This window comes from Podarcis vaucheri (genome assembly GCF_965113315.1).
Source record: "Podarcis vaucheri genome assembly, chromosome: 13".
Taxonomy (NCBI): Eukaryota; Metazoa; Chordata; class Lepidosauria; order Squamata; family Lacertidae; genus Podarcis; species Podarcis vaucheri.
In genome coordinates, this window is record NC_138751.1 from 32,987,129 (window position 1) to 33,005,863 (window position 18,735).

General features: G+C 46.2%; 1 protein-coding gene across 5 annotated transcripts in view; it reads left to right on the top strand.

The window, feature by feature from the left end:
* Positions 1–18,735, top strand: part of SRCIN1 (SRC kinase signaling inhibitor 1) — a 263,638-nt gene that overhangs the window by 53,783 nt on the left and 191,120 nt on the right. The window lies entirely within an intron of this gene.

The following is an 18,735-nucleotide window of genomic DNA, read 5'->3' on the forward strand; positions in this document are numbered from 1 at the left end:
TTAAATTCAGTTTGCCCCTTTGCAATTGTAAAAAAAAGTAAAGTGGGGGAAACGTATGGATGAAAAGCTGTATGCATTTTCATAATACATGTATTTCGTCTTACAATTTTGCCTAGTGTGAGCATTTTTTGCAAGCAGTTTCCCCCAAGCAGAATGTAGTTTTTGCATGTTACTTTCACAGGCGTACGCATTTTTCTGTACAGGTTCTTTGGCTGGACAGCTTTCATTGCAAAATTCAGAGAAGTGAGACAGAGAGTTGTGTTTCGATTTGTGTATTGGTTTTGGAAGTGGCAATTCAGGAAGTTTGCATTAAATGGCAAACAAAGCAAATTTGTTTCCCTACCCCTGTCTATGCTCTTTTGACCTCCTTGGTTTGGTTGTCCCTGCTTACAGCAGTCCTTACAGTGACTAGCGTTTTGCTGGCAGTCTTTTTTCTAGCTTTGTGGGGCGGCTTGGGGCTTGGGCAAGGTGCCATCATCTCATTGCTATAGTATAGCCCTTTTGCTGGCCCTGCACATTGGGCCCACTCCACAACTCCTTTTTTCCTTGCTCTCGTCACTGCTCACCGTTTTCTTATTGCTATGCCAAACTCCAGTAGTGGATCCCGTAATCCCAGAATTGTAGAGTTGGAAGGGACCCTGTGGATCATCTAGTCCAACCTTCTTTTAATGCAGGAATATCCAGCCATCCCAGGGATTGAACCTATGACCTTGGTGTTAACAGCACCACTCTCTAACCAATGGAGCTATATCTGGGCATTCTTCATATTGGAGAGTGCAAGTGAACAGGCTTGTGCAGTGGCCTGGCTGAAGCTTATATCCTTATTGCGGACTCTAACGGCCTTTATGCTGAAGGGGTTCCATTTTTAGCCCAATGGCTGTGGCTTTATTGTAAGCGATGGCTTTAAAAACCAAACAAGCCCAACACTAATAAAAATATAATAATAGGAATGCAAAATGCACTCTAGCCTTCGCAGCAGCAAACCCTGCTGCGTCTGTCACAATAATAGATTTTATTTCCATGGCAAGCGCTGGCTTTGAATGTTCTGGGTGAGCTGCATTTTGAAGTGAGACAGCTGCCAAGAAATGCTTAAGCCTATTTAAATTAGCAGAGAGCAGCGGGGTATGTGTGTGCGGAGAGAAAAGAGTGTAAAAAAGGAAACATATCAAGAGAGAGTAGAAACTTGTACTGCCATTATTTATTTATCATTTATGTCAGCCTTGCTAATAGGCCCCGGAAAGTTACTAGCTGCAGAAATTTGTTTACTAATCCTGCCGCCTCACACATACCTATGACGTTCAGTGCAATGCTGTGCCTTGGAACTAAGGGCCTAATGGCATCTTACATCAGGGGTAGAGAATTTATGGCCTGTCATATATGGTTTGGACTCCAACTCCCATCAGTCTTAGGTAGCATTGTTCTAAATGGATTTATTTGTTTATTTATAAACCATGCTTTCATTGGGACCTGAAGCAAAGTATGGCAATGAAAACACTGAACAGGTTAGTAAGAGTTGATTGGCAAAGGATATCAGGTTTGAAAGGTGTCTCTGAATACTGTTTTTAGAAGATGTCTGACGTGGGTGGTGCTGTGGGTTAAACCACAGAGCCTAGGACTTGCCAATCAGAAGGTCAGCAGTTCGAATCCCCGCGACAGGGTGAGCTTCCGTTGCTTGGTCCCAGCTCCTGCCAACCTAGCAGTTCGAAAGCACGTCAGTCCAAGTAGATAAATACGTAGGTACCGCTCCGGCGGAAAGGTAAACGGCGTTTCCATGCGCTGCTCTGGTTCGCCAGAAGCGGCTTAGTCATGCTGGCCACATGACCCAGAAGCTGTACACCGGCTCCCTTGGCCAATAAAGCGAGATGAGCGCCACAACCCCAGAGTTGGTCACGACTGGACCTAATGGTCAGGGGTCCCTTTACCTTTACCTTACAGATGAGCAGGGATATAGATCCTGCCAAATTTCTACTGGCAAGGAGTTCCACAGGGCAGGGCCTGCCACATTAAGGCTCAAACTGAACCTCAGGGGCATGTGGGACACCAAAAGTGCCCCTGTCAGGAGACCTCAATGGTTGAGGTGGCACAAAAAAGGAAATCAGGTGGTCCAGATGTCTAATGGGAGTTGTAGTCCAGCAATATCTGAAGGGCCGCAGGTTCTCCAAAGTTATCTTAAATTAAGCACAAGAGCCTGCTTAAAGCTGCTGATTTAATGGCGAAGGAAAAGCAACCCCGTGAGATATGCAGCTGCCCTTTCCCAGACAAAAACCCTCCTTGTTGCTAGATGCCCCTGAAGTATCTGGGAGCAAATAGTTGTTGCGAGCTGCGGGCAGCCATTTTAGTCCATACTGTATTCACTCTATATTCGTGCAGCTTTAGACTGTAATCCGAACCGGCTTCACACTGAAATAAGTGGCACTTACATCTGCGAAAGCTTGCATAGGATCAGTGCCAGATTTATGTATAAGCTAAACAAGCTACAGCTTAGGGCCCCATTCTCTTGGGGGCCCGCAAAAAATGTAAAGGAAAAAAACCCTGGATGTACATTTCCAAAATATAAGATAAAAAACTAATAAAATAAAACCTACATCGACAGTGTTTTGTGTTGTGTAGGCTCCTGTGATGTAAATAATGGGCCCCACCTGCTAGCCTTCTCTCTAAAATATCACATGCTTTGTTATGTGCAAATGGCTTTAGATACCTGTGAGGTCCATAAATTACCATATAGCATATATTCAACACAAAAACAGTGACAATTTGTTGTTGACGAAGGACAGCTGGACATATAAAGGGCGCCATTACCTTCAGTAGCTTAGGGCCTCATCAGGCCTCAATCCAGCCCTGCATAGGATGCACCACAGGGGCTAGTTCTTTCCTAGTTAACCAAGGTCCTCCTTCCTCCTCTCATTTTTCCTCACTGTGGTGGCCAGAGGAGTCATTGGTTATAAGCCGTCTGGAATTTGAGCCATGGGGTTATTGGGGGGGGGGAGCAGGGATATTATTTTGTTAGGGAGAGCAGCCTGTGTGGCAAAAGGGTTGATCCTCCAATGCTGTAAAAATGAGACGGTGGTCACATTCTCCCAATATACATTCAAAACATTCTTATGTCACGGTGTCCTCCCAAAAATCCTGGGAGCTATAGTTTGATAAGGGTGCTGAGAGTTTTCAGGAGACCGCCCCAGAGCTACAGTTCCCAGCACCATTAACAACCAACAGTTCCCTGAATCCTTTGGGGGAAGCCATAAGAGTGTTTAAATGTATGCTGTGGATTAGCATAGATGTTAAGAGACTGAGCTGTGAACTGGGAAGCTGTGAATCTTGCCTTTGCCATGAACTTACTAGGTAACCTTAAAGCACGCCACTCTCTCTCTCTCTCAGCCCTATCTCCAAATATGAGGGATCACGTCACTTGTCTGATCTTACAGGGTTAATGCAAGAATTATAACAAGGTAATTGATAGGAAGGATTTGGAACGCTTTTAAATTGCTATATAAGTGATAAGTATTGTTTATATATAGACCAATTCATTTTGGACTTGACAGCATGAGGTTTGCTAATATAAAAGGCGAAACAAGGTTGAGGAATTCAAAAAGGTCTGGTTGTCTGGTCTCGACCTTCACGTGTAACATGCTATTATAATACATTTTATTTTGGTACTGCTTGGGAGGAGGGAAGGGTGAATTATTTATGTTAAAGGGGGATAGTTAATGTATGATGAAACTTTACATTTCTTGTTGGTTTGATTTGGGTATCTGGAAGATATTATCCAGTGAATTATAAATGGGGGGTGGGGTGGAAACCTGGGTTACAATAGAACACTCCCAATTGGCAAAGTGCTTTGGAATGTTTTTGCACACTTGTGTAATGCCAACAACCCCATAAGGTTGAGTCTTATTCCCATTCTGCAGATGGGAAACCGAATCCCACTTCTGGATGCAGCCCCACTTTGCAGCAGCTATTTGCAGAAGCATCTTTCTGCGTAGTGCAGGGGAGGGGAACCTGTGACCAGTTGGACATTGTTGGATTGCGACTCCCCATATGCTTGCAGCCGATGGGAGTTGGCACCCAACAACATCTGGCTGGTCACGAGTTCCACTCTTCTGATGAGGGATTGCATTTGCTAGATTGTGATCAGTGAGCCCATGACACAACTGGGAATTTAGCAAAGGACCACACTCAAATCTGTCCACTAGCCCATGGACTTTATATTGGCCAAAGATCTGGATTTTTTCCCAAGTGGCCCCTCAGCTTTGTTGCACCAGGGTCCAGGGCCTCAGGGCCTGTTTCAGCATTTTATTAAGTCCTTCTCTCAGCTCTACCTACCCCAGTCTGGATAAGATTATTGTTGAAGTTTATAAAGTGGCTCACAGCTAATTGCAACCATTCTCACCCATAACAATAAAACCAGTCAACAAAAGCAATAAAAAAAGATTAACACACAACAACAGCTGTGTGCGAGGTTGTGGTGCTGGGGAGGGCTTCAGGGAACACCACAACAGAGGCTGTTGCATACTACAGTGGTACCTCGGGTTACAGACGCTTCAGGTTACAGACTCCGCTAACCCAGAAATAGTACCTCGGGTTAAGAACTTTGCTTCAGAATGAGAACAGAAATTGCGCGGCGGCAGCAGGAGGCCCCATTAGCCAAAGTGGTACCTCAGGTTAAGAACAGTTTCAGGTTAAGAACGGACCTCCAGAACGAATTAAGTTCTTAACTTGAGGTACCACTGTATTTTGCATACATATAAGTTTGTATTGGTTTGTCACAAGTTGCCCTTAATATATTTCATGACTACTTGAACCTCCTCATGTGTGTGTGTCTATCTGGTGACATGCACACCTCTTCCAACCAAGGATAACACCTCATGCGTCAGATGACATCTACTGTAGTCCACAAAAGCTTATGCCATAATAAAACAATTAGTTTTTAAGGTGCCACAAGAAGTTTTGTTTTTGAAGTTTTGTTTCAGGCACCTCTTAGGTTGTGGAATTCCGTTCCCACAGAGGTCCATCTGGTGCCTTCATTATACAGTTGTACCTTGGAAGTCGAATGGAATTCATTCCGGATGTCCGTTTGACTTCCGAAATGTTTGGAAACCAAGGCACGGATTCTGATTGGCTGTAGGAAGCTCCTGCAGCCAACCAGAAGCTGTGGAAGCCCTGTCGGACGTTCGGGTTCCAAATAATATTCACAAGCTGGAACACTCACTTTCGGGTTTGCGGCGTTTGGGTTCAAACGTTCAAGCTCCAAAGTGTTCGGGATCCAAGGTACAACTGTATAGTTTCTGTCATATGATAAAGACTCACCTCTTTACCCTGGCCTTTGACACTTGAGATTCATGTTTTCAGGGTGGGGGGAACACCTCCCCCTTCCTGTGACTGTGATTTGTTTAAATCGTTTTTTCAACATTGAATTTTAAATTGACGTAACCCGCCGTAGACCTGATGTTGAGGGGCAGGATTAAATTATCCTCAACATCCTCATCATTATCATTATTTAACAAGAACAATGCCACTCTATAATTTAGGCCCATTTTGGATCAAGCAGAACCTTAGACAATTTGGAGCCGAATTATGGCTGTATCTGACTCGTAAAAGCCAGTGTTTCAGCACCATTCGCCATTTCAGAGTTTTGTTAGTTTCCAAAATGATTTATTGATTTAGTCAGCAAAGAGCTGCTTCACACACCCATGTGTATGAGTCGGTGACAAATCACACAAGGCCTTGAAGTGGAAAGTATCAAATGCCCTCACTGAAAAGTGTTGCAAGGAACTGTGTTGGCTGTTTTCATACATATAAGTCACTTAAGGTTTGCAGTCATTTAGCGGCAAATCTGCCTGTGCGAAAATGCTTATCGAATTGTGGAAAGGTTGCATAATCCTGGAAAGGGTGAAAAGAGAAAAAACCTCCTTGCCTTTCCAAATCCTATGACCCTACCCTGTTTGTATGATAAAAGCATTCTTCTGTATTCACACGCTGCCCAGGCCCTGTGGAAGCATGTCTGTTGTGGGAATGTCACAGGTTCCCCATCCTTCAAGCCTGCAATATGTATATTGGTGCTTAGAAACTGCAAATCTCTCCCCAGCCAGTTGAGAGTGACTTGGAGTACTGTCTGAGAACCGGGTGCAGCGGTTGTCACCAGCATGTGCTGAAAAACGCATGCAACAGCTCCACCAATGGCCAGGAACAAAACATGCCTCTGGTTCCTGTTGCCTTGCTGTGCCCCTACCAGCAATACCTTTGACTGAGCGTTGGGAATGACCTGTTGGTTTTACAGAGGCTGCAGTGCAGAAGGGACACCCTTTTCACTGATCGCCCTAGAACTTCTGGTCATCCGGTGATGCTGGTTTGAGACAAGCTCAGGGTGGACCAAGGGAAGTACTCCTTCAAGTGATGCATGATTAACCCACAGAATTAATTGCTACAAGTTGTAATGATGGCCAGAGGCATAGACAGCTGTGAACCTCCCATCCTACCTGACTTGGGAACTTTCCTCATCCGCACACCCCCTCACTCCGCTCTTGAGGATGTTGCTCACGTTTTGCTCGATGTACCCTTTTTGAGGAATGAGTTGAGTAATTGGCTGGAAATGAATGAAAGCCGCCAACAGCTGATTGCCCCTTATTAACAGCGCTGTAAAATTCCAAGGAGGAAAGCTGCATTGGCAGATATTGGAGACTGGCAGAGGCACAGATGTAGGCACAAGCTTCTTACTGCAAGATCTCCCTCTATTTGTTTTTCAGGCTTGTTTTGTTTTATCATGAGGGCTCAGTCCACCAGTGTTGTGAAGATACTCTATATTTTTCAATATTTGACTGTAAATCCGTGCCAGATCTACAGATTTTTCCATGGGGGCTAAAGCCTGCACTACTACTCCACTCTCCGGCAGGTTTGTGTTCTCCACTTCCACTTCTGGAGCCAAGGAGCCCTGCCCAGCCTCTCTGGATTTCAGAAGGGGAAACGAGAGGCATTCTGGGTTGCCAACCCACCAAGCCCCGTATCCCTCTCCTTACACGCTGGGCTCATTCACCACGAAAAGCTTGAACCCTGTGGCTCCCAGAATCAGGCCTCTGCACAGTCAAGGCTATGGATAAATGACTAGCCCCCAACCCATGTATTAGACTCTCCCAATGCTCAGATCTGGGCTTTGAGTGGCAGGAGAGACACCTCACTGTCCTGGCTCCAATGCACCAGGGGTTTTGCCTATGCACTGGCACCACTTTGCTTTGTGTCCTTGCAGGAATGGCTCTTCTGTCCTGGCCAGCCTCTGGACTCCGACAGCTGGCTCCATCAATGAGTTCCCAGCTAGCAAGCTGTGGCTATTGCAGGTTCAAGTCTGCCCTCACCGCTTAGCACAAACATCGCACATAGGAGCAGTGCTTGGAGAGCGGGACAGCAGTGGGATATGAAGGGCAAGTCATGCTTTTTCAGTCATAGGTTAATCAAACAGCAGATTATGTGGGTGGACCTCCTCCTAAGATCCAGGTCAAGGGGGTCACATGTGTGAATTCTCTTAGACAAGGCTGAAACTTCCCCCTGACGTACTAGATTGTTACGTTTACAGATCCCCCCCCCATAGGGGTACAGTCAAACACCTGACCCCCCTCCACCTGCTAGTGTGAAATGGTGTAGCCCAGCAGTGGCAAACTCTGGGCTTTCAAATTTCAGTGGCACCCTGTGTGATGCCAAATTTGATGCCTCCCCGCTTCTCACCTTTTGTTCTAAGTCATTGTTGTGGTGCCCCCTGCAGCACCCTTTTGGCATGCCGCCCAGTACAGGGATCTCTCCTAAATCCGCCTTTAAGCCCAGGAACAATTTTAACACATGACCTGCAGTTTTTTTGTAGACGAGGCCTCGGTCTGCATTCCCCAGCTGTAAAATGGGAACAATAGCAGCCTATTTCGCTGGATTGCTGTGAGGCGGAAGTACCTTTGCAAATGTCCACAGAAGTCCTGCTTCAATGAGAAACTAAAGGGGCGGGGCAGCCACATAGGCAAGTTAGCTGAGATCTGTGCAGATGGAGGTTGGGGGAATGAGGTTTGGCCTTCCAGGCTGCTTAGGGATTCTTTTTCAACCTTCCCCACTTAGCACCTCCTTAGAGAGGCCAGGCCATCAGGGCTCCCACTTGCAGCGTAATTGCCCTCCCACAGCAGGAAGCACAGAGAGGAATAATTCACAGCCTCAACGGCTTTTTAATAACTCTGTGCTTCAAGTCAATTTCCATTTTGCCTTTTAATTAAAATTACCATTTTCCCTAACAACAAGAAGCAAAAAAAACAACAGCAAAACAACCCAGGGGAAAAAACAACAAAAAATTCCAACAAATGCTCTTCTGTCTTATTTCTGATCTTGTTTTAGTCCTTGCATTCCAGCATTCTAGAAATAAATTTCTCCCTGTACAAAGATGTTGTGTGCTCCCAACCCCCCTTTTTTGGCCTATGTGGATCCCCACCCCCAAGACATGCATGCAACTTTTTCAATCTGATTCCAGGGTAATTTCAAAGTGCCCTAAATGACTTGGGGCCAGATTACCCAAATAATCATCGTCACCCACTTAGAATAATAGAATTGTAAAGTTGGAAGGGACCAAGTTGCAGGAATCTTTTACCCAATGTGGGGCTTGAACCCACAACCCCTAAGATTAAGATTCCCATAGACTTGCCCAACCACAGATACCATCTTCTGAAGACTTTCTCTGAGTGTACCCACCAAAGTAGGATTTGCAGGTGGCTCCTGGAGAGAGGGCCTTCTCAGTAGTGGCACCCCAGTTGTGGAATGACCTCCCCAGAGTGGCTTAACTGGCACCTGTATGTTATTGTCTTTTTGGAAATAGGCAAAGGCTTTATTACAAAATTTCCTAGGCTTCTGTGTGCCCTCCACACACTTAGAATCTGCATTCCAGGATTCCCGTGCGAGTCATATTGAATTTATCCAGGGTGCTCCGCAGCTTGTGTAGAACACACCTCTCCCAGGTCTCTTTAAAATATTTAATTTATTTACAAATATACAAGTAGAGCAGATGCAAAGGCGATCGTAAGAGCCCTAGTAGATCAGACCCAAGGCCTACCAAGTCTAGCATCCTGTTTCCCATACTGGTGAATGAACCCAGTGCCTACGAGAAGATCCCACAAGCAGGAAGTAATAACACTCTCCTAATGCATGCTGCCTTTGGGTCCTGGAGTAGTCATTGGTAGTAGCCCTGACCTCCATGGATTTTTCTAAATCACCTTTTAAAGCTGTCTAAGTTACTGGCTGTCAGTATAACTTGTGAAAGCAACCCCATCATTTAACTATGTTCTATAGTATATAGATATAGCTATATAGATATGGTATACATATGCTATATGGAATATATATGATCTATATGGTGTGCATGTGTGTGTGTGTGTGTGAGAGAGAGAGAGAGAGAGAGAGAGAGAGAGAGAGAGATGGCAGGTGGTGCTGTGGTCTAAACCACTGAGCTTCTTGGGCTTGCTGATCGGAAGGTTGGCGGTCCGAATCCCCACGGCGGAGTGAGGTCCCGTTGCTCTGTCCCAGCTCCTGTCAACCTAGCAGTTCGAGAGCACGCCAGTGCAAGTAGATAAATAGGTACCGTTGCGGTGGGAAGGTAAATGGCGTTTCCGTGCGCTCTAGCTTACGTCACAGTGTCTCGTTGCTCCAAAAGTGGTTTCGTCATGCTGGCCACATGACCCGGAAAGCTGTCTGTGGCCAGATGCCGGCTCCCTCGGCCTGAAAGCGAGATGAGCACTGCAACCCCATAGTCACCTTTGATTGGACTTAACTGTCCAGGGGTCCTTTACCTTTACAGATAATTACAATGAAAACAGCATGGCACCAGCCATTAGTTGGGTGTGGAGGAGTAATGCCTTCTGTGCCATTTTTGCATTTGAAATCACACATCCTTCCTCTGAAACAGCAGTTTGATTAGCTGGATGGAATGAGTGGGAATACAGTTTCTTATTTTGGGCCTGTCCTTCCCACCAGCAGGATTAATAGCAGCTTCTGGAAGACGGGTGGCAGGGGTGTTTTTGATTTGGGTAATGTTGGAGGGGTGAGGTTAAATACCCACTTCCCCAGTACTACTGCCCTAATTCAGACTGCTGTCTCTGCTGTTTGCTTTATTAAGTGTGTTTGTTTTAGGGACAAGGGTTTGTTTTAAAGGAAAATCCACTAATGGATTTCCTATGTCATGCATGTTTTTTGGCTGTTGTTCTAACTTCTTTATATTCCATCGATGCCAAAACAGGCTTCTAAAGTATAAAAACCAGTTGCACAACATTAAAATATATTAATTAAAATAAACAATAAAGCAAGCCCATGAATTAAAACACACAATGTAACTAAAAACTCACGTGGCTGGAGTCAATTAAATGGTCCCGCTAGCAGAAGCCCAAGCAAGGATGTAAATTAGTACAACCGGACTTTTCACCACTGCTTTTCATGCCCCCTGCAAATTGGTGTTTTTGTGGGGGGGGTGGATAACCCCAAAAACAGTGCAAAAAAGGAGAGGAAAGATTGTTCCACCAGGTGAGCAGAAATGCTTTCAGTAATGGCTCAATCTTCTTAGGGCAGGCTTCCTCAAACTCGGCCCTCCAGATGTTTTTGGCCTACAACTCCCATGATCCCTAGCTAGCAGGACCAGTGGTCAAGGATGATGGGAATTGTAGTCTGAAAACATCTGGAGGACCGAGTTTGAGGAAGCCTGCCTTAGGGCCACGTTTCATTTCTCCCATTGGGTTGTATCCATTGCTAGTTCTAAATGCCAGTATTCTGCATCTTATGCTGTTTGGTACGTCTAACTGCGGGGATGAGTCCATAGGCTGGACTCCAGCTCCCATCAGCTGCAGCCCAGCATGCCCAATGGCCAAGGATGATGGGAGCTCTAGTCCAGGAACACCTAAAGGGCCACAGGAACCTCACCTTGATCTACCGGCTGCATCTTCCCTAGTGGAGGCGCGCGCGCGCACACACACACACACACACACACACACCCCTCCATTAAGCTGCCTTCAAGCTTTCAAACTGGAATGCTGGTGCTCCATAGGAAAGGCATCGCCCTCTCACTTTCCTCTTTGCCTTTGAGGATGCTGTCATCAAGGCAAAGCAGAGTTATGGCAACCCATTCTGCAAGAGATTCTTGGCAGAGTGCAGAGGGCTTGAGCCCAGGGCTTCCATACCTCTGGGCGGAGATCCATGCTGCATTTTTCTTTCCCAGCCCATGGAAAACACATTTGTTTCCAGTGGAAGCTGCACTGCCTCCCAAGTGACAGTGCGGCTGAGTGTTGCTGCAGCCAGGGAAAGAATAAATGCTTTCTGAGTTTCTGACAGTGGTCCCCCCGTCGGTTCTGGAGTGGGGGAGCTCACTCTTATGCTTTCTGACATCGTCACAGCTCCTAACCCGGGGCATCCGAAATGCTGGTTTGTGCATGAGTTTGGGGGTTTGTCAAACCGGAAAGAAGCAGATCTGTATGCTCTGTGCTGTGTTGACTTTTTAAAATGGGAACAAGACTTTCAAGAGGGAAAGGGAGGCTCTCTCTTTTGAAGCATCTTTTGACAAGTTACTCTATGCGCCTTCGAGGTTTGCAAACCCATTCTGCATTATGATGGCTTGGAGCAGTTGTACGTATTTATGTACGCATATTCATTAGCTCAGGGGGCGCCAACCTTTTGGGGCTTGTGGGGGACATTTGCAAAGAGTAGGAAATGTCATGGGAACCAAACACTTACATACATGCACATCCCACCCTGTACTGCTGGATGCTAAAGAATGCTTCTTTCGCTGGACCTTTCTTCCAACAGGCTTCTTCTGGTTTCTTGCCTCCTTCACTGCATGTGTTCCAACCTGTCATACTATTTCTTATCAGTCCTCCGTACTTAGGTGGGTAGGTGGTTGTGATAGCTAGTAACCTGCAGCCATCTAGCTAAATCTCTTATTGTGTCCATTATTGAAGCATCTTGTAAGTTGTCAAGCTAGACAAAAGAACTCATGGAAAAGGCTTAATTTGCATGGCCATAGAATCATAGAATTGTAGAGTTGGAAGGGACCCTGAGCTTCATCTAGTCCAGGGGTCAGCAAACTTTTTCAGCAGGGGGCCGGTCCACTGTCTCTCAGACCTTGTGGGGAAATGTCATAGGACTATTTTTGGTGGTGGTGGTGGTGGTGAACGAATTCTTTTGCCCCACAAATAACCCAGAGATACATTTTAAATAAAAGAACACATTCTACTCATGTAAAAACACGCTGATTTCAGGACCATCTGCGGACCGGATTTAGAAGGTGATTGGGTTGGCTCCTGCCCCCGGGCCCTAGTTTGCCTACTCATGATCTAGTCCAACCCCCTGCAATGCAGGAATATGCAGCTTCTCCCATACAGGGATCAAACCTGCAACTTTGGTGTTGTCAGCACCACGCTCTAACCAACTGAGCTCCTCAGAGTTTAAATTTCATGTCCAAAAGACTCTTAATTCAGAATGCATATTTTCTTATTTTGCCTGGCGGTGCTTGGCTTGCACACTTGGTTCTGAACCCAAGAAGGGCTTGAGGGGTGGCTGAACCACCAGGGTATATCAGGAGACACCTGTGGGGGGGAACAGCACGACTCACAAGGTATTTGTGGGATTGGGAGAGACCATTTTGTTCCTTCCAAACACTTCTGCGATTCCCTTGAGAGTTGCAAACAAAACGGTGCTGGTGAAGTGTCCCCCCTCCCCTAAAAAGGGAGATGTGATGTTGGATGCGAAGGTGAAGCGAGGCAGCCCCCCTCCCTTTCCGTTCCATCTCCCGAGGTGTCTGCAATTTGAACACTGACAGGTGCAGGGATGATGAGCTTCCAATCTGTCAGTGCCGTTGATATACCTATAATTACTGTCTGATGTGCCGGAATTAGAATGAGAACAGAGTTGTCTGGTGCCGACAGGGGTGTCCTTGGCTGTCTTGCAGAGGGGACAGAAGAGCGTTGGGGCCTTGCGTGGAAATGGTGGCCTCTGTGGATGCTGCCGACCTCTTACCGCCATTAAGGGAAGGTGCAGGGCGAATCTGTCGACGTTTAGCCCGTGTGAGCTGCCCTGCTGTCCCCAGGAGGTGCTGTGTAGTGACTTGGGGGCCCGTTTTCAGGACTGCCTTGGTGCATTGCTAAAGTGTGGGATTCTGAGTGCCTATCCGGGGCCTGCACCATGGCCAAGCATGACCTCTTCAAAAAGAAATTCAAAAGCCAGGAGGCTGCTATAAAAAGAGGCACAAATGGATCACACTCAGATGGAAACATTTGAGTCTATGAAGGTTAAACAGAGGGTGTGGGAGAAGTGTGAGTCTGATTAAGGCAGGGATGAGGGATCAGTGGTCCGCCAGACATTATTGGACTCCAGCTCCCATCAGCCCCAGCCAGCATAGCCAGTGGTTGGGAATGATGGGAGTTGTAGTCCAGCAAATATTTGGAGGGCACCAGGTTTTCCACCCCAGCAGTGAGGCTGCCCCTTACATTGCGCTAGCTTCCATTTGTGCACCTTGCACGCCATCCATATTTGGAAGGTGCAGAGAAGGGCAAGCAGAACGACTAGGGCGCTAGAGTAGCACCCATGCAATGTTTGGGCGAAGGTGGAGGCGGTAAGTGCGAACCTATGCATGTCTACGCAGAGTTAAATCCCATTAAGTCCACTTAGGGATCAATGGGTAAGGGATTTCAGCCTGAAGCCAGGAGGAGGGCATGTTAGAAGCATATGAAATTATTAACGGTGTCAGTTGCTCATGCGCTGCCATCTGCATATGCGCAATGGCTGCCTGAGCTGTACACATCTCAGCTTGCGTTTTCAAATCAGGTGGAAGCTGGTGAGAAGGAAAACACATCAGACAGGAGCCTCTCTCAATAAATTACAGGATCAATGTGGATTGTGGTTAATGTATGTGGCTTCAAACATCAGCAGCGATAGCGCACTGGAGCCGGAGTAAACGATAATGTGACCACAGCTTTTGGTTCTGTCCCCCTATTTCAAGGTCCTGTGTCCCCACCTGTCCTTCACTTTGACAGCGTCTGTCCTTCATGTTTAGAGCCCAGGCTCTGCTGGAGAGAGAAAGAGGGAGAGAGAGCTGTTGCCCCCTTTCCTAAACTCGGTTCCCTCTCCTGACTTCAACAGCACTCACCCAACTGTCTCCAGCTCTGGAACGTGGCCTTGGAGCCCGTATCCTAAGCCGGTGGTTTGTCATTCACATCACAGCAAGGACTACTAAAAGGGGTCTGGGGAAGAGATTCGGAATCCATTTAGCAGCTTCTGCTCAGAAAAAGAGAGAGAGCAGGACCTCAATTAAACTATTTGTAAATCGTTAATTTAAGCATCTCGCTCAGATGCCTTAAATTGCTCTCTCCCGCGGCTTACAAATGGGGAAAGAGCAGCGAAATACAAATGGAGCACCGGAGGAGGCGGGGAGAGAGAATGCGGCTTGCTTACTGTTTTTTTGGCAGCGGTAATAGCGTGTTGCTAACAGAGTCCTGATTTAAATCAGGAATAAATCAGGAAACTCTTTAAAAAAAGATCAGTGTGCGGAGAGGAGGAGAGGCCCCCAGGTGAGGCGAACGGAGGAGGCAGCAGAAGGTTTGTTCATGCATTTGTGTCTTCTTCGTGGGGTGTCTTCTTCCTTGGTTCTCTGTCTTCTGAGTCCTGGGATGTGGCAGCTAATTTCTGTGATGTTAAATGGCTCATATAAGGCCTGCCCTTCTATGAGACAGGGTAAAAGTGACCTGTTTCAGGAGGCACCAGGAAAGGTGGGTGGGTGAAAATAGTTGGAGGCAGCAAGACTTTTATTTTAAAAATATCAGCTGTTATTTGGGGATGGGAGGAGTGAGGAGGCTGCCATCAAGGCCTTTTCTTCAGGCAGCAAAATGTCTTGGGCTGGCACTGGGCTGAAAGCTTGCTTAGAAAGATGCCTCACTTAATCTCATATGTAGGAAATGGAGCTGCATCTATGGAAACACACTTTGCAAATGCTCAGAGACGCGCTGTGTTTTGTTCATGTATTCTAGGATCAGATTTAGAATGGATTCTGGGCCAGAAGTCTTCTTTGAGATGAATGCCTTGAGCGCGTTAGGTGTGGTTGATAGAGGAAGTAGTGCTAGGGAAGGAAGAAGTGGAGGTTTGTTTGAATTATAATAAAAAAGGCATTGTCACAATGTCTAACTTGATTGGTTGTTTGGCGTTCTGACATCACCACCACCATCATCATGTGATCACTGATTGGCTAGCATCATGATGTGAGAAAGAAGCAGCCTAGAAGAAGGTGGGGGGCCATGGCGAATGTGCTGTCAACATGAAGTCTCCTCTCTTTAAAGATAAGTGTTGGGTTGATGCCTTGGAGCAAAGGAAACAGGGAGTAGGCCAGCCAGTGTGAACGGTCTGAGGCCTGTTTAGCCTTCCTTGAAGCAATGAGTTGCTCAGACTCTGAGCTGGAACTGCCTATCTGTCACCTGAGAGCACCTGAAATAGAATCTTCAGTGCTCCCCCCTCCAGCTCACCTGTATTGGTGGCATGGCAACAGCTCCCCCTCTTGGCAAGCTACCATGATAATGCAGTGAGTTAGAGGCTTGGGACTGGTTGCCAGACTCCAGGGTTCAAGACGCCTTAACCAATAGGAAGGAAAATCACCACTGTTGGAAAGGTAAGAATGTTTTTCAGGCTGCAGAAGGACTTCATCATCCATATGGTCTCAACGTTGCAGATTTCTCTGCTTTAAATAGTTTGCTTATGTCCAAGCCTCCAGTGTCTCCAGAATCAATGCAGAAACCTCTCCAGCAATCCTTCCAATGTTACGTTGCATAACAGGCAGTACTTTCATCATTGACTTCTGTATATTTTTAATTACCGCCAGCGATACATACTTATCAATTGGATTGTGGTAATTCCGTGACCTTTTATCTTGTTTAAGCTGCTTTAAGCCTCTTGGGTAGAGGTCATCCTTTCTGAGGGGGTTGTCGTTTGAGTGGGTTTCATTTTGTATTTTAAGCTGCCAGCACGGTTGCCTGGGGAAGAGGGGGTGTGGCAGGCTGTCAGAAAGCAATTTCCTTGCCGCGTTCCATTCCTTTTAGCATCTCTCTCTTACACACCTCAGTGCTTTTCTCATTTCAAAGGGCAGCAGAAATCTGCACTCATCCTTGGCCGATATGGCCTTGCTTCTTCCTCTCACGGCATTGGTTATCTCTTCTCCAACCTGCATAGACTGAAACGAAAAGTGGCAGGCAGTGGAAGACAAATCCTGCTGTAAGCCTCCCCTGTAGAATGCCCAGGCACCAGATTTCATCCCTGGCTGAGTGTTGCTGGGGTGTCTGTGTTTGTGCAAACCATTATTTCACCTTAAAACCCTTAATAATCCCTGAAACCCATGCTTGAAGCCAAAAATCGTGGTCACCTGTCTAAGGTAGGATCTGAAATCACGTTTTGTCTTTTATCTGGGGGAGGTCCTAAGGTTGGCATTCTGTGTGTGTGTGCTTTAGGAATGGAGGAGAGGTTTGTTTGATCTGTGTCTTTAAGCAAACCTACCTGATTATTAGACCTCCTGGCATGGCTCAGAATGTAATTTTTCTTGCACATATCACCCTACTCCCAGTTTTGTGATGCAATTCAAAAGCCTACCAAAATGTGTAAAAAGTACATTTAGTACAAAACATGTTTAGAAATGCACACCCTGAGCTAAAATATATATTTAAATATACATTTTCACATGGATTTTTAATAATTAAATAACAAACAAGCCATAGGCTTATTATGCAGAAACAGGAAGGAAATGATTTTTGAATGATCACATGTAAAATGGACACAGACAATAAATAGGCTGAGCTGTATGTCCCCAGTGTATATGTTTAATTCTAAGGTAGTACTTTTTGCCTGCATACTTCCTTCTGCGCCAGTATAATGCTTATTCAGTGCAAACATTCGTAAGCAAACAATCACAAAGGCACCATAAGTTCTAGTGCTCTCCCTTCTCCAGGGGAAATTGACCCCATTAAGGCTGCACGGAATGCCATCAGGATTCTAATTTCTGCAGAGACTTACAAATAACTCTCTTGAATGTATAGAACAAAACATTCACAGGATTGCCCTGGAATATCATCCCACTGGGTGATAGCATGAAGCAGCCAACCTTTTGAGGCATTGGGTGTGAGTGTGTGTGTGTGATTGTCAAAACTAGTTATTGCTTGTACTACTGTTTTTTTGATAGTAACAACTAGGTAGTGGCTCCCATTGGACCAATAAGGTCGAAAGCAGGGAGACCAACAGTAAGTGGAAGCAGAGCCAATGACAGGCAGACTCCCTGCCTCATCGTCACTGGGTGTTGAGGTTGCCTTTCCATATGCTAGTAATAATAATAATAATAATAATAATAATAATAATAATAATAATATATTTATACCCTGCCCATCTGGCTGGGTTTCCCCAGCCACTCTGGGCAGCTTCCAACAAAAGATTTAAAATACCTTAAAATATCAGTCATTAAAAACTTTCCTAAACAGGACTGCCTTCAGGTGTCTTCTGAACATTAGATAGTTGTTTATGTCTTTGACATCTGATGGGAGGGCATTCCACAGGGTGGGCGCCACTAGCGAGAAGGCCCTCTGCCTGGTTCCCTGTAACTTCGCTTCTCGCTGTGAGGGAACTGCCAGAAGGCCCTCGGTGCTGGACCTCAGTGTCTGGGCAGAACGATGGGGGTGGAGATGCTCCTTCAGGTATACTCGGCTGAGGCCATTTAGGGCTTTAAAGATCAGCACCAACACTTTGAATTGTGCTCGGAAATGTACTGGGAGCCAATGTAGGTCTTTCAGAACCAGTGTTATGTGGTCTTGGTGGCCGCTCCCAGTCACCAGTCTAGCTGCCGTATTCTGGATTAGACATTTGTTGATGGAGCAGGGATGGATGGGCAAGTAGAGATGGTTGGGACGGAATAAACTACATCTTGTTATCCCGCCCTGGCCCTTGAGATGGGACGAGCCACAAACATGGTTATTTCCAGTGCATACAAACTGCTCATGTGCTATGAGGCCATGTCAATCGGATGCTGGCTCCTGCCTCTTTTGCCACCAGGGCCAGCATTTGGAGAAAACTCCCAACCCAGATGAGAATCATCATGGCAAAGGGATTCAGGTGACCCCAGAGGACCAATCCAGAGCCACTGCCTGATGTAAAATTCCCAGATCTCTTGCTTTCCTTTAGTCTGGGCAACTTGCGACTGAGAGCGTTAGGTGCTCCCCTGTCATTGCCAGAGTACTGGTTTTTGGTTGGCCTGCCTTCAGCCTTGTTCTTTCTCTCCTGCCTTCCTCTCCACCTGTGATACTTGCCTGCCCTGTAGCCAGAATGGCTGGCAAAAATTATGACATGAAACAAGCTTTTGAAAATCTCTCCATACATTTTAGAACTCTGCTTCCACCCTTATTCTTTATGCTGCGGCTGTTTCCTGTTCCTCCTCCTTGTGCAAATCCCAGGGAAAGGCCTCGTCGCCGTCTCTGGTGTCCTACACAATCTAAATTAAATAGACGATGTGCTTGGAAATTTATTTCCACATCAGATGGCCAGGGCAAAACTGAGCTCGGAGGAGTGTTGGTGATTTATATACATAGCTTAATTATATCCTTAGCAGATTAGTGCCAAAAATCCTATGCAGCTCAGAGCATCTGCTTCCCGTAATTAATCTTACACCTCTTCAGTTATTATCAGGCATGGAGGTGCCCTGCAGGGGCACCTTTGGAATCTGTAGGGTGT